This window comes from Panthera pardus, unplaced genomic scaffold, assembly GCF_024362965.1.
Source record: "Panthera pardus isolate Hobbes unplaced genomic scaffold, ASM2436296v1 HiC_scaffold_19, whole genome shotgun sequence".
In the NCBI taxonomy this organism is placed as follows: Eukaryota; Metazoa; Chordata; class Mammalia; order Carnivora; family Felidae; genus Panthera; species Panthera pardus.
Window position 1 is genome coordinate 10,319,509 of NW_026526754.1, and position 24,114 is coordinate 10,343,622.

The window sequence follows — 24,114 nt, forward strand, 5'->3', positions numbered from 1 at the left end:
ACCATGAAAATATATGAATATATGCCAAGCACCATTATTCTGCTAATGGTATTGTTTAATATTTGGATAATAGATTGAACAAAATAAATTATTTCTAGTTTGCTTTAATGAGCACAGATGTATTTATTTGGTGGCAATAATTTCAGTTTTGAAAATAGGTTTTAAATAAAACTATTTTATAATTCCACCAAGACAAATAAAATCAATAAATTAATATTTTAATTTAATATTTTAAAGTACAGAATTTTGATTGTTCCTAACACTCCTTTTAACTCTCAAAAATGCCTTCATTCAGTTGATAAATTATGTGAACCCCCCCCAATATAATAATAGAAATAAATGCTGAAGAAATACTCACCAAGAAGAGAGAAGAAATGGATCAAGGAGTTAGAGAGTAGAGGGAGGGGAACAGAAAGGAAATCCACAGAAGGAGGAGAGGTAGGTAAGGAGACAGGAAAGGAGGTGGAAAGTCCCAAGGGAGCTGGGGGGATAGAACATTGCTCAAGAGAAAATCCATCCTAGGGACTAAACAGACCAGGAGAATCTCAAATATTGGTCAGATTTTTGCCAACTGCTGTCAGTTTTCCATATGTGTCCTACCTTGTTTTTTTTCCCCTTCCCCTCATTCAAATGGAAGTGGTCCCATAGGCAAATCAGCTAATGTAGTCTACTGTTATCTGATACAGTTCCACCCAAGGGTATCCAAGAGAGCTGGGTACACCAGGGTATACACCTGAGATGAGGGTGGACAAGAGGGAAGAGGCAGTAGTGAAACCCTGAAAATGGCCCCATGGCTTCATGATATAGATCCCGCTGGTGGTAAATACCCATCCCTCTTTCTGAAAGAAATAATTGACCAGCTAGAAAGATAGTGCTGTCAATTGTTGATTCTTCCATTCACTGATTTATCTCTTACTCATCTGCTCAACCATTCATTAATGCATTAACTCAATCAACCAAGAAACATTTGTTGATTACTTACAATGTGCCAAGCACCTTGTTAGGCATTGGTAGGGCACAAAATGGAATAAGGCAAAACTCAAAGGTGTGCATAGCTTTTAGTTCCATAGAATGTCAAGGAAGCTGCAGGCTAGAGTGGGGGTATGTCGGAGGCCTGTAGGGCATCCAGAACGAGCATCTGCTTATAGGGTTATATCAGGGAGGATTATGCCAGTTTCTCCAATTAAAAATAAGCTTCCTCCTCCTCCCTCTCTTCCTCTTCTTCCTTCTCTTCCTCCTCCTCCCTCTCTTCCTCCTCCTCCCTCCCTTCCTCCTCCTCTGCTGCCTCGTCATCCCCACCCTCCTACCCCTTGTTGTCTTACCTCGATGGGTTTTATGTCAGAATGTAAGCCACTGCTTTTTGCTCTTGATATTTTTAATAGTAAAAGAAGAGCAATAACACAGATCCTGAGGAATGATTCTCTTTGCTCCCTTGGTGTGCTTTCCAACTGTTGTTTCATTCCTGTCTAGTCTCAGACAGTGTCCTGGAAAAACTTTTAGGACCCAGTAGCTGTTTCCTGTTCCAGGTTCCTTGTGTGTTGTTTCTGGGCACAGAAACAAATCCAATTCAAGCAAATAATGCTGTCATCAGGATCTTGTGCAGGCGTTGGAGGGGGGAAGCCTGGCCAATGGAGTGCTATGTTTAAAATATCTTGAGATCTTCAGAAACATTTGTTTTTGTTCAGAAGTGTTCATTTGATGTTTCCCTGACCCACACAGTTTCCCTATGGGCTTAAGCTCCCATTTGTTAAAGAAACAGATGGGAAAACCAGTTCAGTTTGTGTTTGTTTTAGCATTTAAGACAGCTTACCATGAGTTGGTAGAGTTTGGACATTGCAGATAGTGACACATTATATTTAGCAGGCATGCAAGGGAACAGAATCATGTGACCAATCTAGAGAACTAGAAGCAGGGACCTGCCCAATTCCATGGAATAAATCATTGGTGACACTAGGAGTATAATCCCGTGATTCTGCTGTGGAGTCATTTAACTCGAGTGGGATGTTCTAAGGTAGACCAGGAGAATGTCAAGTGTCGGGCAGATTTTTCCAACTGCCATATTGGTTTCACATAGATATCCTACCTTATTTATACTCTTCTCCCTATTCAAATAGAAGTGACCCCATGCCTAAGTTAGTGAATGTAGGGTATTGTTATCTGATACAGTTCCACCCATGGGTACCCAAGAGAGCTGAGGAGTACCCAACCCACAGGGATGGCCCCTGTCATAGTCAGAGTCCCGTCAAGGAAAAGACAGCTTGCTCAACATGTTAATTTAATGAAGAGAGTTTAATAAGAGTTTAATAATGGAACTAATTTCAAAGGTGAAAGGGTGAAGGGAACTGACAAAGGATGATGGAGAACCTCAGAGAACTGAGGTGGTAACAGAAGGAACAGCATTTCTGGCCTCTGCTGAGACCTGTGGCTGAGGGGAGTTGTGGCCACAGGTAGAGGGATGCAGCCACTGCCAAAACCATGGCAAGGCAGGGAGGGGACCAGAATAGCCAATACCCCAACCTCTGACTTCCTTCTGGGCCTTCCCATTGGTTAAACACAACCGTGATCTGGAGGACAAGCCAATCCGGGTGATGAGTCTGTAGAGGTTAGTCTCCCAGGACACAGAGCAGAGTGGAGAGAGAGGGAGGATGATAGGTGCATCTGGAGGGGCAAATAGAATAACCAGCACACCCTGTACTTTTAGAATACCCTCTTGACTCAGGCAACTATGATTGGTTTAAAATACCGTATGCTATTTCTCCCATTGCTGGCAGACATAGAGAATGTGCCCTTTGAATGTGATGGAGCTTCTGGCAACAAACTAGATTTGTAACTCCATCTGAATGCACACTGGGGACAACAGCCTAGCAGCCAGCTAAAGGTGACTTCATATTGTACCACCATGGGCAAGATTACCCAAGAGCTATTTCTTTGAGACTTTAGGTTTGCCATTTTTTAGAGATTTAAAAAATAGAGTCCTGAAGTAAGAGTCAGAAAACCTGGACTCCTGTTCCAGTTGGCTGTGGGTAATCCGCTCTGGGTGTTTTCTCATCTGTGAAATGAGGAAATTGGGTTAAAAGCTGGCTTAAACCTCTGTTGCCTCTAACATTTGGTAGGACTTTAAATCAAAACCAAAAGACTACTTGGGAGGAATGATACATGTATGCAGGGGAATGTCTGAGCATCCTCAGACATGAGTGTATGAAGAAAGGGGAGGTTCTTCTAAATGCTCAGGTCACTGGACCGGTTGGGCATCACACTGTTGGAACCAGGAGGTGGGTAGGTGATTTCTCACCAAGAAGCAGGCTAGCTCACATGATGAGAAGGCTAGATGCTCTCAGATGCCTCAGCTTGCTGCAGGGTGTTTCCCAGGCCAAGACTAAGCATAGTCAGACAACTTCTTAACTCTGTCCTCCACCCAGAATGGCAGAGACTTTTGAGTCTTCCTTCAGTGAGATCCTGCCAAGGGAGACTTAGCAAAATGCCTTTAGTTCCCTCTAGCTTAGTCTCCAGGCGTCTCAGAACCTTAAAGGGTCCCCTGAGATCTCCTTTTCCCACCATTAGTTAAGTCAGTTGAACCTGTAGTAAGGGGTAAACCTGAGGACAAAGGAAATTTAGAAAGGCAGTCATGAAGTGGATATCTGTCTTGTCCACCTGTAACAGCTGTAGGGTATGAATGGCTTACCTTGGCCTATCTCTTTGCCTGTGATTTAGACTTGTAAGTTTCCCAGTGGTCAGAATGAGCCTGCGGAAGGAGGCTGCTGTGCCACACCCACCACTTTTTTAAGAACAGCCTCCCAAAGCAGCCCCAGTTACACATCCAAAAAGCAATCAAGATGCCTACATGTCCCAGTTAATTGTTGACTATGATAACGTATCTTGTTATCAGTTTTTCTTTAATGAATTCCCCAATTGATGTCATTAGCCATAGGTGCTACATTACTCCCTCTAAGAAGAAATGTTTAAGGAAACTACACAAGGGTCCGCGTTCTGAATCAGACCTGAATGCCATCCTTAGCAGTCATGAACCATCCTATGGAATCACGTTCTTACTGATGTGCTTCTGTTAGTTTCTTTGGCTTCTGAGAATATGGTTTTTTGAGGATTGCATTTGAAGCTATAAGAACATGCTCATTCAAAAAAGGGGGCAAAGGCTTTGAATTCTAAGAAATTCACTGGATCCCATAGGAAACACATAGCCATGATGAGAAATAGATAAACAATCTCAGTTTGTCAGCACCCTGTGTAGGGAATTAAACTTACAACTTCCATGTTAATGACACTCTCACATTTAATTTCCTGTGTGCCACACTGAAAATACATCTGTTGAGAGTGGAATTTCGGTCCACAGAGCTGTCTTATTAAGTGACTGTGTGTGAGGTTGTACCTGTCAAAACAAGATTCTAGAAGCTCATTTAGGACTATAATTTGGAGGGGGGGGTGTAGAGGAATTTGTACCATGGAGGACTATGATTGTTTTCTCAGTGTCATTATTGGTATTAATAAATGGTTACTTATTAGCACTAAGCATTAATTATTCATATTAATAAGAGATGTATAGAGCACTAGTAGCCTCTTCTCTGCTGTGTTCTACAGGGGCCATTCTAGATCATCGGCTTAGGGGATGACATGGTAAACACGATGGCAGATGTAGACCAACCAGCAAGTAATAGGCCTGGAGTCCTGTCAGGTAGGGTCTCGGTACAAGGCCAAACTTCCTCTGGTCTCCAGACAGGCTTGCATAAGTAGACCATGCATTTAGGCTCCCATGGAGATAGCAAAATGCATATTCTCTGTAGGAGTAATGCAAGAGTCAAACTCTCTGCTCAAAGTCAAGTGTGCCCCAAAGACGGCAGCATCAGCATCACCTGGGAACTGATTAAAATGTGGTCTCAGGCCTATCCTGGACCTTGTGAAGAACAATCTGCATTTGTACCTAATCACAAGGTGACAGACATGCACATTAAAGTTTGAGGACCGCTGCTCTAGATTCTAGTGATTCCCTCACTTTGCTGCGTGTCAGAGTCCTGTTGGAAGTTTTGAAAAATCTCAATGCCTGGGCTTTACCCCAGACTAATGAAGTCAGAATCTTGGAGGTTGGGACTAGGCATTAGCATGTTTTCAAAAGCCCTAAGTGATTTCAGTGGGTAGTCAACTTTGAGAACTCTGATCAAGAAGACTGTGACACTAGACTGACTTAAAATCCTTGTTTTCCCCTCCAGGTGAGATCACCTGTTTAGAACTCCTTTGCTCTCAGTCACCCTTTATGCTTTGCAAGGTTTCAGTTATCAGATGGAGGTAGAGGGTCTAATAGGTGGGAGAGACTGGGCAGACTTTGTCTGTGTCCCCATACACTTTGCCAGTGGCCGCTCAAGATGAAGGAAGCCCTCATCAGTCTTTTCCACTTAGGTAAACTTCCATTTTTTTATTTCTAACATGACGGTGGCAATACCTACCTCACACTTTGGTTATTAACCTCTACAGCATTTATTATAAAGTTTCTCATTTTTTTTCTCCTCCTCACTATATGATCAGGATGGAAAGGAGACCATTGTCACGGAGGTCAGTTGAGAAGGTCAGAGCTGACCCTATGAGAAGGCAGAGACAATAGAGAAGTATAGACTTGTGATTGGAGCATTCTAGAGAAACATTTTCCCCGCTTTTGAGAGACACTGTTAGTTGTCCTCACAAATCCTTTCTCCCTTTTTTCATAGTAATAGAATTTCTCTGTTGGACATATTGCTGCTGAAAATTAGGACTACATTTCCCAATCACCCTTGCAACTAAGTGTAAACATGCAACTGAGCTTGCATATCTATTTCCAGAAATCTTCCTTAAGAAATAGCTTGCGCCTGCTGTTGTGTTCCTTCATCTTTGTTCCTGCCATCATCTTGCTGCTTGAAATAGAGGTCAAGCCACCTGGACCTTGAAGGTGGGGAACGGGCACTATCTCTTAGGGGTGTTGGAGCAGTGAGCTGGAAAAGACCAGCATTCTTGAAATGTCTGAGGTGCAGAGTCATGGGCTACTCCCATTTGGGTTTTATTCATGTGATCATGAAATGAACTTTCTACTTGTTTACCTCAGTTGTTCTTTCCTGCCTGACATTTGCACCTGACTCTAATCTCAACTGATACACCCATCTACAGTTTCTTCTCTACTGGCCAAAATTCCATGTCTTCAGATTTATTTCCTTGATTGTTAAAGACTTGCGTTACTCATGAGAAAAGATATGATAACATATAGATTCCATAGCATGGGTTCATAGCTTAAATCTTTACAAACAACATTCTTAGCAGGTTGTCTTGTGCTGGAAAAGTGTGTGGGGTGCTGAAAGGCAAGGGGAAACCATTGAAGAAACTTTAGCCTTTCACTATTCAGCCAACTACTTTTGGAGACAACTTATCTTGAGATATGAATTGATTCACTTGGATGCCGTTACCTGTTTTTTTCCCTAATTTTTTGTTAAAATTTGCAAACACATAAAGTTGAAAAAAACCGCTTGCAGTGAATACCCATACACTCGCCATCTGTATCCAACCATAACATTGGAGCATGCTTGTTTTATCTCAGTCCATCTATTTGTCCCTTTGCCCATCCTTTAGTCCATCTTTTTTTGTTTGTTTTATTTCAAAGCTGCAAGCATCAGTATACTTTCTCCTAACTCCTTCCCTTTTACCTAAATTTTGTTCATTTTTACACCTTCTCTGTTTTTGTTCAAGCCCTCTTCTCTGCAAGGAAAGAAGGCAGGATCTCCAAGGTCAAGAATTAGGACCTTGAAAGCTGCAGAAGATTCCTCTCGACTCATCCAACACCTGATGTTACAAGGCAGTTAATGGAAGGTGGAGATGTTGTCCTTCTGGAGATATTTTGCCTCCTCATTCTCTACTCTTAAATTTGCTCTGAGATTGTTCTCTAGGTTTTCTTGAGCCCTATAGGTCTCCCTCTTTGCCTGACTCCTGCCATTTAGTTACATGTCTTATTGAGGTACAGAGATCATTCCTCCTTAGCCAGAATCTTCTCCATTATCTTCAACTAGATCTTCCTCCATAAACTCTGCACTGAAACCTGCCTCCCTTTGCCCCATTCATAGGGTATCTGCCCAGTCGTTCTGTAGCTGTCAGGTCCTACCCATGTCACTCTAGAAGATCAGTTCACCTCTCCTTTGCTCAAAGCTCATGTTTCACTCTTTGCTTCCTATCTTAGTGCTTCCTGTGTTTGCAACTCTGTCTTCATTGGAGCCTCAGTCTCCTAAGCATCCTCCCTCCCACTCTTCAGAAACCCCAGAATATCAGACCTCCTGGAGCTGAAGTGGGAATGAGGAATTCAGGATTTGCTCTTGAAGTTTTCTGGTAACAAGATAGGTACCTAGAGGGATTAGTTTGATAAAAGCTGACTCTGTTTGAGAACTCCGAATGTGCCAGGCACTTTGCATGCACGTATATTACGTCATTTTATCCTAGCAATAACACTTTGAGGTAGGTACTTTTATTTTTCTTCCTTTTTATGCATGAAGAGGCACAGAGAATTTAAGTAACCGGCCCTTGTTTGCACAGCTAATAAAAGTCTTGTAGGAGATTTTTTTGTTTGTTTGCTTATTTGTTTGTTTGTATCATGGATGCTCAGGTAGGAAAGGATGATTTTTGTGGGGGATTTGGGCCTAGTGTCTTGGAGGGCTACACTTACATTTATCTTTTCATATTGCATGGGTTTTGTTTGTTTCTCAAGGCAACATTTTTCAGACTAGAATCTTAAGACCCCAAAAGTTCATGAATATTCTTGTGTTTTACTACATTTTGTTTCAAAGGGCTCTGTGCATCCTTCCAGTTTGAGAAACACTGGCCTGGAGGCCAGGGGTGTGGTCTCTTCCTCCTAGTCTGTCTTCTCCTTGTTGTCATGGCCCCAGACTTAACCCAGGCCATGTAGTAGCTCTGTTCCTAAACTTTGTTTCGCAGTCCATTTGGAATAATTTTCTTATCCATCTCATCTGTATGTTGGGCTAGAAGTGGAGCCAAGAAAAGAGAGAAGGACTCAGAAGGGAAGAGAAGGGAGAAGTTGTATTCCAAGTGGGGGCAAGTCATAGCAAAGGCCCAGAGGCAGGAATTTGCTGGAGCATTCTGGAATAGTGGTGAAACTTACCACCTGTGGTTACAGGGCTGAAGGTAATATCTGCATTAAGGTATGTGGGAAACTTACCTATAGAGCCTTGAATACCAAGTTATGAAGTCTGGACAATGCTGTTGGCATTGGGGAGCCAGAGAGGGAATGGATGAGGAGGACCCTGTTCAGATTACAGTCTCCAGAGAACCTCAGAGGAGACAGGACGAACCTGGAGGAGACATACAAGGCAGCTTCCCACATGGGAGGATGTGAGGTGAGGAGTGGACAGGGCTGTTCCAGCCACCAGGACATGTCTAGCCAACCAGGAGCCACATGGGGGAGGAGGCCCTCTGGTTCTGTCCCTGAAACTGAAGGAAGGAGAACGCAACCACAGAAGATCCTCCGCTCTCAGACCTTAAATACAGTTTTTGGTTCTTCTTTTTCTGAAAGAAAATTGTTTAATTCTGCTTTTTGAGCTGCCCTTGGCTTCAGTACAGCATAAGCTGAAAAGAGAGAAAATAACTATTAACCCAGAGAATTGAAATCAGAGAAATGCAGTGAATAGTTCTCCATGTTTCTTGCAAGTCCTGGAACTCTCCTCACTGCTCTTGCCTGTGCTGGAAGACCAAGAACCGCCGGGCCCCGTGATCTAGTGACCATGCTGCCCTCTTGCATGTTCACATCCAGCCCTGCCTGCCCCTAGGAAGGCAAGAGCCCCCACTCTGGCACAGCCTCAGCAGCCCCCCGTTATGTCATCATGGGTATGTTCCCACCTCCCCAAGAACCTGAACAAAACCAACAGAGCTGTGGTCTTCTATGGCCAAGGGACGTGCTGGAAAAGCAAACTTTCCCATGTGGACAAAGGAAAGACAAGGAGAGAGGGACCCAGAGGCAGGTCAGGGACTAAGTTGGTCCCCAAGCCCCTTGGCGTGACCGAGCCCCAGCACAGCTGTGACATTAGCAGCCGGCATTTGAGGCACAATAATAATTCTTCAGATCAAAGCAGCTCCGTCTTTAGACAATTATAGTAAAATTGAAGCTCTCCTCTAAAAGAAACACATGCTCTTGTTGTGTTTCCCCCCTCCCCCTCCTTATTTTATTCTTTATGAACAAATTGGTTTTCAGGGCTATAGAAAGAACCGATTGGAAGCTTAAATTCTCACTGTCTGCCCAGGGGTGGATTCGCAGGGGTGAACATGGAACATCTGAAAGCTGATTTTTTTTTTTTAAATTGATATCCAAGAATAAAAGAGAGAATGGTAGGAGAAGCTGATCAGGAATGAATAAAGTCTCCTTTTAAGCTGAAATAACCCCCTCCCCCCATCTTCCCTCCAGAAAAGCCGGACTGTAATTGCTTGCAATCACTCGGCACAAATTGTCTGCTCGTATTTGCTTTTTAATTTTGTATAATCTGGTCCATTTCGCTCTCTCTGCCTTTGAGCTTAACCTCTCTCTTTCTCTCTCTCTTCCTCTTATTCCTTCTCTCTTCCTCTCTCTCTTTAATTCTTCAGGGCTGTTCAAAAAATTAGTAATAATTCCCAATGATATTTGATGGCCTTTACCAAGCAAAGGCACTCAGAGAAAAGAAAAATACACACACACACACACACACACACACACACACACACACACAGAATGGAATGGATCTGGGCTGCATCTGCTTAAATGTTAATTTCTGCATTCAAAGTATTGTTTATTTTAGTGTATTAATACAGTTTCATAAGGCATGGTAGATATTTTAATTAAAAAATGGACTGACCCCAAAATGGGCAAAGAAAAAGCCAGAACAAGAGAGGTGATTTGTCAGAGTAACTACGCACCATTTTCTTGTAGTTTTAAACAGGCTTATGTCTCTTGGCCCCATAGATCCCCACTTGCTCTCGCCAGTGGGCATGCCTCCACCCAGCATGTCGCAATGTCCATTCTGCCACCTCACCGACCAGCGTTTGCCCTTGTTCTGCTGCTTGTGCTTTACTTGTGTGGGGTCCACTGATTCTGGAAGGAGATGCATCTCTTGGTTCTGCTTACTTTCCAACTATATAAAAGGTGATTGGGAGGTGAGGGGTCATTTAGACGGAGCAACGTCCAGAGGGAAAATCCTCAATGGGCAGAGAAAAGAAAAAAAAAGAAAAGAAAATGATGTGGGTGTGAAGAGAAAGTAAACAAGATGAAAAGCACAGGTTATACCAGAAGCCATGGACGTGACTAAGACTCAAATAGAGGCCTTTTGTCAGCACCATATGTTCTGGTCTTCTGAGAGAGACATCAGATACCAAGAAAAGGAACTTCAGTTGAGCAATGTGGCCAAGAGTTTGATTTCTGTCCTATTTCTGATCCTTACTGTGTGATTGTTTATAGCTTACTTAACTTCTCTGTATTTCTCTTTCCTTTTCTGTATAATTGGGATGGCAATAGAGCCTTCCTTATGGGGTTGCTTACATGAAGTAACAAATGTAAAATGTATAGCAGGTGCTTGGCATATTCTAAATGCTCAGTAACTAGTAACAATTATTATCATTATTTCAGTTTAATATCAAATTACTTAAGATATCAGGATCCAATCAGGGATGCAGATAAGAATGTCATGAAATAAAGAATTTATTATAGGCATTAGAACTTGCATACCTATGGAAGAAGCTGAGGTAGTGAGATCTGGAAGGAGGGTTAGAGAAACAGAGAAAAATTTCACTGCAGAATTCTACTAAATGTTTAAAGAATTAACATCAATTCTACATAATTTCACCCAGAAAGAAGAAAAAGAAAAAATACTTCCCATATTATTTTATAAAATTGATAGTATCCTGATACCAACATTAAGACTAAGACAGTACCAAAAATAAAAAATAAAAAAGGAAAACTACAGACCAATGTACATCATGAACATAGATGCAAAAATCTTTAACACAATGTTAGCAAATACATTTCAGTGATGCATAAAGAGAATTTTATATCATAACTAAGCAGGATTTATTCTAGGAATGCAAAACTGTTTATATATTCAAAAATCAAACAATATAATCCACCATATTAACAGGCTAAAGAAGAATTGCATGATTATATCAACTGATGCAGAGGAAACATCTGACAAAATTCAATACCCGTTCATGAGAAAAAATGTTCAGAAAAATAGGAATAGAGAAGAACTTACTCACTTTATAAAGAGTACCTACAGCAAACATTATAAAAGTTGAAAGACTGAATGTTTTCTCTCAAAGATGAGGAATAAGGCAAGGATGTCCACTCTCACCATTCCTGTTCCAAACAGTGCTATAAGGTCAAGTCAGTGTAGTAAAGGCAACGAAAGAAATCAAAGGCACACAGATCAGAAATGAAGAAATAAAATGATCTTCATTTGTATAAAACATGATTGTCACCAGAGAAAATTCCTAGGACTCTACAAAAATTAGTAATAAAACCTTCTAGAATGAATAAGTTTAACAGAGTCATAGCACACAAGATATACAGACAAGAATCAACTGTATTTCTATACACTAGCAATGAACACATGAAAATGAAAATAAAAAATACAATGCTATTTAATAGCTTAATAAAAGAATGCTTAGGTGTAAATCTAACAAAACACGTATATCTTCTTTGTTCAAAACTACAAATGCTGATAAGAGAAATCAAAGAAGACCCAAATAAATGGAGAGAAGTACTATGTTCATGGTTTGGAACCTTCAACATAGTAAAGATGTCAATTTTCCCTGCATTAATATATTCCTCAGTGTAATTCCTGTAAAAATTCCAGCAAGATATTTTTGTAAATAGAAGCAGGGTTATTCAAAAATTTACATGAAAATTCACAGGAACTAGAATAGCTAAAACTTTTTGAAAAAGAATGAATATGTGGGAGGAAATCGATCTACCCAATGTAAAGACTTCTTATCTGGTTACAGTAATCAATGCTGTGTGTACTATCACACAGATCAATGGAGAAGAACAGAGTACCCAGAAATAGAACCACATAAATATGCTGAAATGATTTTTGACAAAGATATAAAGGCAATTCAATGGAAGAAAGATGGCCTTGCAGCAAATGTTTCTGGCACAATTGGATATCCATGGGCAAATCAAAAAACCTTCAGCCTAAGTTCACAAAGTATACAAAAATTAATTCAAAGTGGATTGCAGAGTTAAGTATAAATCATAAAAATCTAAAACTATTAGAAAAAATGTTTAGGATCTAGGACTAAGAAAGATTTCTTTTTTTTTTTAAGTTTATTTTATTTATTTATTTTAAGAGACAGCATGCTCAGAGGAGCAGGGGAGGAGCAGAGCGGGAGGGAGAGAGAGAATCCCAAGCAGACTGTCAGTGCAGAGCCTGAGGTAGGGTTCAAACTCACAAACCGTGAGATCATGACCTGAGCCAAAATCAAGAGCAGACACTTAACCAACTGAGCCACCCAGACATCCCTAGGAAAGATTCCTTAGAGTTGAAACCAAAAGCCCAATCTATGTAAGGAAAACTTGATAAACTGCCTCGACAAAATTAACTCTTACAATGTGAAAGATCTTTTTAGGAGGATGAAATAATAAGCTACAGACTGGAAGAAACTATTTGCAAACCTCATATCCAACAAAGGACTAGTTCTAGGCTATATAAAAACTTTTAAAACTTAAAAACAAAAAGCAAAAAAAAAATAAGCAAATAATCCAATTAGAAAATGGCAAATGACATGAAGAGTCATTTCACCAAATATGATACACAAATAGCAAATGGGTCCATGGAAAGATGTTCAACATCATTAGCTGTTTGGAAATACAATGCTATCATTACACACTTATTAGATGGGATGAAAAAAAAAAGTGACAAAACCAAATACTGGTGGGGATGCAGAAAAATCAAATTACTCATCCATTGCTTGTGGGAATGTAAAATGATGCAACTGTTCTAGCAAAGAGTTTGGGAGTTTCTTAAAAACTGAACATGTAATTATACAACCCAGTAATGGTATTCCCTGATATTTCCACCAGAGAAAAGAATACCTGTATACCATGCAGGAATCTGTACGTGAATGTTTATAACAACTTTATTTGTAATAACAAAAAACTGGAAACAACTAGATGTTTTACCTAGTGGTAAAATGAACAGTGGTACCACCATACTGTGGAATTCTACCCACAATACAAGGAACAAACTATAGATATACACAGCACCTTGAATTAACCACCAGAGAATTATGCTGAGTGGAAAAGCCAACCCCAAAGGTTACATACTGTATGTTTTTATTTATATAACATTCCTTAATTGGCAATGCGTAAATGGAGAACAGATTTGTAGTTGCCAAGGATTAAGGAGAGAGTGGGGATGGGAGGGAAGGGGGTATGGCTATAAAAGGTCAATAGAAAAGACCCCTGTGATTATGAATTATTCTGTATCCCGGCTATATCAGTGTCAATATCCTGGCTGTAATATTGTACTGTAGTTTTGGAAGATGATGTCATTGGAGGAAACTAGGTAAAGAGTACGTGTGATGTCTGTGTATTATTTTTCCAACTGCGAGTGAATTGGCAGTTATCTCAAAAAAAGTTTAATAAATAAAAAAACCCAAGAGCTCAAGGCATGGAGAGACTACAAACTTTTCCACATTTAAAATTGGGGCATGTGGGTGGCTCAGTTGGTTTAGTGCCCGACTTCAGCTCAGGTCATGATCTCGCGGTTCTTGAGTTCAAGCCCTGCGTTGGGCTCCATGCTGACAGCTCAGAGCCTGGAGCCTGCTTCAGATTCTGTGTCTCCCTGTCTCTCTGCCCCTTCCCTGCTCATGCTCTGTCTCTTTCTCTCTCTCAAAAATAAATAAACATTAAAAAAATTAACATAAAATTACCTTTTTTATTTTCTCTGCTCTAGTTTGGAGGAATTAACTTATTCAGTCGATCTCACATAAATGTCTATCCTGTCTTCTGCCCCGATCTTACTTACCCCATCAATAGGTAAATAAGTGAGGAGAAAGAGGTGCTGCACAAGCAGATGGATGAGTTTGCTTGATTAGCTTCAGTAATTAAGCAGATGAGTTTCTTAGGCAAGTCAGTTGGAATACTCTAGACTGGGATATTTATTCTACTTGTCATTGTAGGCAGATTTCAGTTGCTACTAATATGAAGCTTTATTGATATGTTTCAGTTATGTTGGGTCCCTGATTATTTCAAGCAGGGAAAAAACAGTTTACAGAAAGGTGATAAGAAATCATTTTAGGGGCACCTGGGTGGCTCAGTCAGTTAAGCGTCTGACTTCAGCATGGGTCATGATCTCAGGGCTAGTGAGTTCGAGCCTCGCGTCGGGCTCTGTGCTGACAGCTCAGAACCTGGAGCCTGCTTTGGACTCTGTGTGTTCGTCTCTCTCTGCCCCTCCTCCTTTCGTTTTCTCTCTACTCTCTTTCTCTTTCTCTCTCAGAAATAAATATTAAAAAAAAAATCATCTTAATTTTTTTTTACTAAGAAGGAAAAATATCATACAAAATATTGAGAGATGAAGGCTGGGGTGAGCAACAGGGAGAAGTAAACTACAGTAGGTAGAGAGAGGTGATCAGCATGAAGACAAAAACCAAGAGAGTCAGAGAATCTTAGAGCTCAGGTAGAAGGATTTTACTTGTGTGTCTTAGGCAGTGGGTAACCACTGTGGGACTGAAATTTATGTTTAAAGGGAAGAGAGAAGAAGAAAGAGGGGGGATAAGAACGTTAGAATGAGGGAGGGAGAGAGATTTCGTTAAGGATAAATTTTGTAGTTGACTAAAGAGGGGACAGGAAAAGGAAAACCAACAGTTATTACCAAAATAGGAAACTACTGGGGGGCAAGGGTTGTGATGATGCAGGCCAAAATGGTTCAGGCACCTTTCTGTGAAGCCAGCCCATTGAAATGACAGGAAAACATTTTCAACAACAGAGCTCAAGTGCTCTCTTCTCCGAGTAGTGTTACAGTCCTCCCAGAAGTTAAAAGAGATGCATCCTTTCCTCCCAGAAGGAATGCAACTTCAACCAGGTTAACATGTCTCTCCTGAGCTAGGCTGTGTGCAAAGAACTTTCCGTGCATTATCTCTTTTGGGCATCACCATGAAGCAGGTATTACTCTCTCATTTTATAGGTGATGGAATGAGGTTCAGAGAGGTCACATAGCTCTTGCAAGGTCATCCTGCTAATAAGTAGCAGATCCACATGGAAGGAAACTTTCCAGCTCCCACAGTGCAATCAAAGCCAGGTGCTTCAGGGCTGCTACTGGTAGGAGAAACATTCTATGAAAGGAAAGGCCAGATCTCATTGCCTCCATATTTGATGATCAGGATTTACACTCCCACTGGGGGTGTCTCATCATTACCTCTCGACCCACCAGGCTGGTTTCAAGGGAAATGCTATCCCATGGAAGAAAACTGTTGGTTTCCTCAATAAAACTCCTCCCACATTAGAAGAGGACTATATTGGTTATCGGGGGGAGGGTACAGGAAGGGGGAGAAATGGGTCTTCTAGTCTACTCAAAGACTGTTAAAAACTGAGAACAAACTGAGGGTTGATGGGGGGTGGGAGGGAGGGCAGGGTGGGTGATGGGTATTGAGGAGGGCACCTTTTGGGATGAGCACTGGGTGTTGTATGGAAACCAATTTGACAGTAAATTTCATATATTAAAAAAAAAATTTTTTTTCTAGTTGAAATTATAATAAAACTGGAAAACAACACAGAACTCAAAAAAAAAAAAAACAAAAAAAAACAAAAAAAAAAACACAAGCCACCCTCCATATGTGGTGGTTCCTCTTCATTTCTAACCCCAAGAAATCAGTGGACTCCGTCCCTTCTGAATGTTATCTCTAGTCTGTCAGATCCTAGAGCCCACAATCCTTCCATTACACCACACTGACAGGAACTTACGGGGCCACACCCTGACTGCCATTTAAGTACTTTTGCCTGAAAGGTTATCACAAAATTTAAAATGGAGGTAGGCAGAGAATTATCAATACTTCAAGTGTACACATATGGTTTTCAGTAGTTGATGGTTAGTAGTTTTCTGTTAAATAAATAAATTGTCAGATGCAGCTTGATTCAATCTTTCTATCCAGATAGAACATAGAATGACATCTGGATCCCATTCTCCAGGCCTTGGAGCAGCTCTTCATTCATTTCAAGGTTGTAATTTTCATTTTGATGTCAAGGCAGCTACTTTTAGAACTGAAACAGAAGAGATGAAAGCTTGTGATTTTTGAGTGCACCTGTTTTGTTGTTGTTGTTGTTGTTGTTGTTGTTGTTGTTGTTTCTACCATAGTTGGCTGTGGTCTTTTCTATCAGAACATATTGTCTTACGTTTTCACAGTTTTTAGCACTAAGTGCTCTGTGTCAAGAAAGTAACAGTTGCCAAGGAGATTCTATTGTTTTGGATATTTTCTAGAGGATGTAGCCCCTGTGACACTTTGGTTTATCTTTTTGCTTTTTGCTTTGTGTTGTATGGATGGTGATCTGTATAACCACATGGGTCTCCCTATGCTGCAGAAGATAAGGAAGGAAGGATGGATGGATGGAAGGAAAGAAGGAAGGAAGGAAGGAAGGAAGGAAGGAAGGAAGGAAGGAAGAAGGGAGGGAGGGAGGGAGGGAGGGAGGGAGGGAGGGAGGAATCTCTTTAATTTGGAAACTGATCCCTGTCTCTAGCTATTTTTAAAACTCAACAAATTGAGAAAGCTCTTTCTTTTCTTTTCTTTCCAGGGACTTGAAAAGGGAAATGAGGAGCAACTATAAAGTGTCTGTGTCTCATGACCCTGTCAGATTCTCAGGGAAATGAACGTATACAAGGCTACAGGCCATCCCAGCAAAAGAGGCAACAGGCTTCTGACTCTTGAGGAAACCTCTGCCCGCCTGCCCTTCTCCCATTGATGGGAGGGCTCCTCCAGCACGCCAATATTTTCTGGACTTTTCAAAGTCAGCAAGTATGGCTTCCTGCATCGAGAGGTCTGAGTAGCCATTTTTCCCAGGTAAGTGATAACTTCTGCTTCAGATTCTAAGAATTCTAAAGAATAAAAAATAAACAATGCAATGTGGTTTGGGAAAGGCCACCCATCGCCTGCGTGGTAGGGCATGTGCCTCAAGTGGCAGTGGCAATGAAGCCCCTACCAACCTAGATTAAAGGATTTCTCCGGTGTGTCCCCTCACACCTCCCCAAATCAAACATACTCCCTCTGTAAAAATAAATTTGGTACCTGCTTCTTAACAAACAAACCCTTTGAGGACAAAAAAAAATGCAATATTTAAAAAAAAAAAGAAGAAAATTACATGTGTATTTTCTCCTGACACAGTTTTAAAAGCTGTTTGTAGCTGATTTACAATGCTCATAGTATTCAGCTTTTCATTTGAAATTCTAATAAGTGCTTTGAATGGGTTGGAGCTTGTTAGAAAGTAAAGGGAATGAAATGTCTTCATTGAATTGTGTGGTTTTACTGGCTTCCTCATGGATGTCCTAGCTCTCTCCTCACTGTCACCTTTCTTTCCATGGATTGTTGTTGAGTTGATATGGACAACGAAAGCAAATAAGGAGTCAAAGGATGACTGTGTAGAACCGTCACGTATGTTCCATTTTGACAGCCACCTAGGTCTCTATTTCCACCCCTTCATTTGCATATTCCTATGATATGCAAATGAATTAGAAGAAACAGTTTTTTTCCACTCTCCTAAGAAATTCTCCTCTAAAAATCCAAATATAAAGTCTCTGGGAAGTGTTTGCACCTCTCAGATCAGTGGTGCTATTTTTATGGACTAAATGTGGTCACCTGTGTTCTAAAAGCAATGTTGACTGACATGAAAACAAGGCCTGTGTAGATCTTACTTCCTATCCATAGGCCATGCTGTAATTTTATAAGCTACCCCATCTGTGATGGGCATCAAACATGCCATAATAATTTGAAAAGGCAGTTGGAATTTATAACAATAAAATTCCATTTCTAAATCATTTAAAAAATAAATAGCATGTTCTTGGCATCAGAGGTCTAATTCTCACTTGTTCTGACCTTGACAAAGATAAATCGAGGCCCAAGTTAGTGTGTATAGCAGCTTTTTTTTTGTTTTTGTTTTTTGTTTCTGTTTTGTTTTGTTTACTGCTTTATGTTCTAATATCCTTGCTTTCCCAACACTGTTATTATAAATGATGGAAAAATCTTGAATATTTGCATAACATTATAGAAGATTTGTGACTGAAAGGATACGATGTTACTTATGCAAACTATATATATCTTTTCTTGTGTGTTTGTAGTCACTTCTCACTCCTCTCCCTTAGCCGCACACCCCCTTTCTGGAGGATGACTTTCTAACTTGGAAAAAGAACTAGGAATTGTGAAGGGCTTGAGTGGGTTGAGGAATGAATAGAAGCTAAAAAAATTGAGACATGTGGATTGGCTCTTCTGAGAAATTGGTTGTGTGAGGTGAGGTGAGAGAGGCTTGGTGTTTTGCTAACTAACCTGAGTAAAATTTCTGGAGAAAAAGCAGAATTTGGTAGGTCTAATGGTCTCACTACTGTGTTCAGGGTTTCAAAGAACACGTGTGAAATCCTTATAAGATATTTATTCCCTCGGGATTGTCATCAACTTGAAAATTCTGACTAATTTTACCGTCTGCTCTTTGCTTCAAAAATGCACCATGTTTATATCATCTGTAAAGTAGTTTCTGGTTGTATAAAGTTGTCTGAATTTTCTCTCTAGAATAAAAGTAACAGGGATCTGAGATGAGTAACAGGCAGCAAAAGCATAGTAGCATATTAAAGCCTCTTAGGATGTTCCAGTGTCTTCTGGTGCTTTACAAACCACCTCGAAATACAGTGGTGGAAAACGATGAATTTATTATGCTCATGGATTCTGTGGGTCAGGTATTTGGATAGGGCACAGTGGGGGTGCCGTGTTTCTCCGCAGTGTTGAGGGCTCAGCACTGATTAAATGAGAAGAGATTCTTGGCTATGTTGGATTCAACATCTGTGTCTTCATGTGACCATATTACTGGCACCTCTTCAGGTTGGAAAAATGTTTTACGTACCTCAGATTTCCTACGTGCATGAGACTCTCTTCAGTGTCTCACCGCCAGCTGGAAGAGTTCATTATATTTTTAATGTGATAAAAAATTTAAATAAAATAGTGATTTTTATATACAGACGTTGATGAAAAATGTGTTTTTAAAGCAGTAAATTAAAATCTCATTAATATTTCAGTGAGAATATTTTGTGCTTATCTGTTTCATCTCTATTTTTGACCTATGGCTTAGAGTTCACAGCATGAAGGAGATGGTGAAATCTGTTCACCATAAAATGTTAATTATAAGTAAATTACAGCACAAACGTTCAATCAGCCACATTAATTCTATATAAAGTGAATTATTGTAGCAGAAAATTTTGAAATGTGACTGAATTTTGTAATCTTCAGTTTCCTTTTTCTACCTTTTACTCCAACTCTGATTCCCATGTGTTTATCCCAGAAACTCTTGAGATCTTTGTATAGAGTTGAGTTCATTCTACTCACTGTGTTTTGAAAGTTAAATACAGTGTGCACCACCCCCCCCATCTCTGCAAATGATTCTGATTTGTATATAACTCTGTTTGCCCCATGGCAACTTAAATGAAATCTTTGATATTTTTCAAGCAGAGAGTTTGGCTTTTAAATGAAGGTGTTGGGTTTGTCATATGAAAGAGTTCTCTTCTAAAATGTGATCAAAATGTTCTCACATATGTCATTCATATATATATATAATTGTCATTTTCTCTTGGATTTAGGTCTGTTTTAAAGTTGCAAACTTTTTTTTTTAAATTGCTTTTATAACAAAAAACCAGTGGATCTTCCATCTGGAACCATCTTAGTCACAGAAAAATCCTAAGGGAATCAAAAATCTTACCCGAAGAGTAATAATAATTTAGAAAATGCTTAAATGCTCAAAACATCCAGACTGCATAAGGCTCATTCCTCAACGAAGTTGATTGTTCATTAAAAGCAAAAATATTGATGCTTCCTTGAGCAAGAATGGCTCTATATATTCATTTTGTAATCAGAAATAGGGATGCTGCTCATTATTAATAGTGCGGTGACTAGACGCCATTAGGTACTGCATTCAAAAGAAGACATAGATTTTGCAAAGCACTAGGGGGCTTTACTTTTCATTACTTGGTACAACTAACAGCCAACTGAATTTAAATTAGCCTGAAAGAATTACATAGTAATGGTTGCCAACTCCTACTTGTCTTCAGGTCTAAAGTATGTGATGGATCTAATATGCCACTTTCGATTTATCAGGGTCTAGTATATCCTAGTGGATCTAGAATGTTTATGTTGAAAATTTGGATCCCATTTCAGACCCCTAAGACAGAAGCTGCCGACTGTCTCCTGGTCTCATCTCACCCCCTCTGCTAACATTATTGCTTAGGTATCTACTCTGTGACCGCAAGAGAACTTCATGACTTAATGGAAGATAAAGAATGGCACATGCATTGTTACCTACCAATGTCTGGCTTGTGTATTAAGGATCAGTGTTCGCATTAGTTGAAGGTAGAGTCTTTGTTCCCTCAGATAAGCCATTCCATTTAACGCTCATTAACTCAACAGAAGGCTGAAGCATCCAAGAACAATGGAAATGCTTTATAGACTGGATTAATAAAGGAAGATGCAGAAATGGGAATCATAGTATTATTAAGAGAAAACAACTCCCACTGTAAGAGGGATAAGGGAAAGAATTTCCAATTTGCTAATGGAAGAAGCTGTTAATCTGTAAATGTATGTAGGCATTGGTGAGTCCTCCTTTGACATGCTCAGAAAACCTTGAAGATTAAAATATCTGAGAGAGTCAGAATTAGGGATCTGGTAACCATTAAAAAAAAAGGAGCATCCGCTTCCTAAGAGGCTCAATCTTCTGAAGAAAATAGCAGAATAAACAATGTAGTAAAGTTGAAATGACAGCTACTTTAATCTGAAACCACAGGCAAAAATAAGAAAAAAATAAAGATGATGTGATGCTTCTGTTATCATTTTCTCCCCTTTCTTTATGCCCTAATTCCAATCTGGGCTTTTAGCATCATCCAGCTTCTACTTTACTTTTGTGCCAGGTAGAAAATCATGAATACATTGATAACATGTTGATAGAAGCCTGTATTTTTTATAGAGTAATGGCTATTGTTTTTGTAAAGATTTTATATGTTCACATTATAAGATTAAAAATGGTAAAGTACAAAAAAGAAAGCAGAATTTCACTAAAAATTTCACCACTCAATACTAGTCATCTTTCTCATTTGGTAAACATTTCTGCAAGAATTTGTTTACCATGCATATAAAAGAAAGAGAAGAGCAAGAGAGGAACAGAATGAAAGGCTCAAAGAGACTGAGAAAAATTGAGATTTTAAAAAAGGCATTATGTATCACAAAAATAACAACTATTAATTGTAATGGTACTAAATTATTATGTTAAAACTTAACAGGAGAAATTTAAAGGTGAAATTGAAGAAATTTCTGATTCTCAAGAGGGAGAAATATGTTTCCTATATTTTTCATAAAATTTTTTAAATTAATAATTAATTTAAATTTACATCCAAGTTAGTTAGCATATAGTGCAATAATGGTTTCAGGAGTAGATTCCAGTGATTCATCCCCTATGTATAACACCCACTGCTCATCCCAAAAAGTGTCTTCCTTAATGCTCCTTACCCATTTAGCCCATCCCTCCAACTACAACCCCTCCAGCAACGCTCAGTTTGTTCTCTGTATTTAAGAATCTCATGTTTTGTCCCTCTCCTTGCTTTTAGATTATTTTTGCTTCTCTTCCCTTATGTTCATCTGTTTGTGTCTTAAGTTCCACAAATGAGTGCAGTCATATGATAATAGAATATACTTCTTAAATGATTTTTCTATAATTAAGAAAAAAGATTAGGAAAAAGCTTTGTCTAGGTTCCTTATTCTTTTTTAACTTCCTGTTTTCAGTATTACATAATAGTAGTTGACTCTCTGCTTACAAGATGAGAAAATAAGCATGCAGCCACCCAATTTCCTTCTCATTTCCTGATATTTATTGGTTATTGCTTTACTTTATCATAGCTATGACATTTGTCATCTTGTTCTGAACCATAAATAACACATTAATTAAATAACACCAATTCAATGCTCAAGTTTTGAGACCTGTGTTCTCCCATTATTAAAATGTTATTTCTTTTTTAGTTGGATGAACTTTATTTTTTTTTTCAAGTTTATTTATTTTGAGAGAGAGAGCACAAGTCAGGGAGGGACAGAGAGAGAGGGAAAGAGAGAATCCCAAGCAGCCTCCACACCACCAGTGCAGAGTCCAATGTGGGGCCTGAACCCATGAAACCATGAGATTATGACCTGAGCTGAAACCAAGAGTTGAATACTTAACTGACTGAGCCACCCAGATGCCCCATGGATGAACTTCATTTTTAGATAGACTTTTAGAAGATATGTAAATGCCATATTTTAAGTTCTTGCACGCTTGAGAATGTATGTTGGTTTTATATTCAAGGTGTAGTATCAAGGCATAGGAAGTAAAATAAAAACAAATAAATGAATAATTGAAAGGACATTTTAGCTGGCTATAAAATTTTACCATTATGCTTTCTTTCCTCAGAACTTTATAGACCTTTGTTCATTGTTTCCTGGCAGTGGGTACTGTCCTTTAGTCACAAAGTTGTCCTTTATATATTGTTTTCTGGGTAGATAGACGCATGGATTCCATACTCCAAGTTCCTTCATATTTGAGAATGTCTCAATGTTGTGCTTGTAATGAACATCAACTTGCCTGAATATGATATTCTACAGAGAATACATTTTTTTAACACCTTGTAAATACTGCTTCTTTGTCTTCTAGGATTAAATAATATGGAAAACACTGAGGCTCATCTAACTTTTCTTTTTATGGAGAAATTGATTTTTCTACCTGAATAAAAAAAAATTTTCTTTGTCTTTTAAACTCAACAATTAAACTAGGATATGCCTTGCATCAAGTAGTTAGTATCAGTTTTTCCTAGAATATACTGTATTCTTGGATTGATATATCTATTTATTCCTTTTTTAAGATACTTTTTTCCCTTTATATATCTGACTTTTGTCTCATCTGTTATATCCTCTGCTCCAGGGCCATTAGTTATTTTTTCTTTTTCTCTTTTCCCTTCCATTCACTTAGATTATCTCAAGGCCTTTCCCTATGCCACAAATTCTATTCTCAGTCATGTTTATTATGTTCAACTTATGCTCATTTATTTATTCATTATATAATGATGTTTTGCTCCTCAATTTGTCTCCAAAGCTCCACAATGTATTTTTCTTATATCATTTTGCTACTTTAGTAGCCTAGCTTTTTGCAACGATTTAAGTAAATTTGTGACATATTAAATGATTCTTTAGCATGAAGTACTCAAAAATAAATTTTGTTTTACCTTGGTTTGTAGTTTCTTCCAGATGAGTATTCCATCTCTCTTTTGTATGTCTTACTTCCTTTTTAATCTTCTTTGACATGTAATCTTTTGAGATCCTTGCATTAATGTGGGGAGGTATCTTAGTGGATTTGTTACCCTGGATTGGCTGTGGGCATACTCATATCTCTCCCACCTCACATATAGCAAGGCTGTCAAAATCCAAATCCAAATTTGAGCATTTGGCAAAGATCCTCACATATTGATAAATGCCTGTGGGCTAAAGAAGGGCTCTTGGGCTCCACATTCCTTTCAGAGTTCTGGAAGTCCCTTTAGCTTGACCAGTTCCTTGATTTCTCATCAGGTCCTCAATGCTTTTAAGGTGTTTTACTATTTTATCCGGTTGTTTTCAGTAGAATTCAGCAGAGTCCTAGTCTGAAAGATCTAGTTTGTTATTGAAAATGGAGGCCCCTTCATGTTTTTTTTTTTTTTAAATCATTCATTCAGTCAGTCACTCAGTCATCCAATCATTTATTCATTCATCTGTTCTTGCTTAATCTGTGAAGCCCTATGGAGGCCTTCTTTTTGTACTGATAGACTTTGGGTAAATCTTACTGATCCCTTCCTATTTTTATCTGAGACCTGTTTTTCTTCCTACCAACTGCTT

At 39.2% G+C, this 24,114-nt stretch overlaps 1 long non-coding RNA gene across 1 annotated transcript in view; it reads left to right on the forward strand.

Annotated features, from left to right (window-relative positions):
- Positions 1–24,114, forward strand: part of LOC128778175 (uncharacterized) — a 479,608-nt gene that overhangs the window by 190,995 nt on the left and 264,499 nt on the right. Inside the window, exon 2 of the long non-coding RNA XR_008423546.1 lies at positions 16,778–17,043. This is a non-coding gene — a long non-coding RNA (uncharacterized LOC128778175). The remainder of the gene's footprint in view (positions 1–16,777; positions 17,044–24,114) is intronic.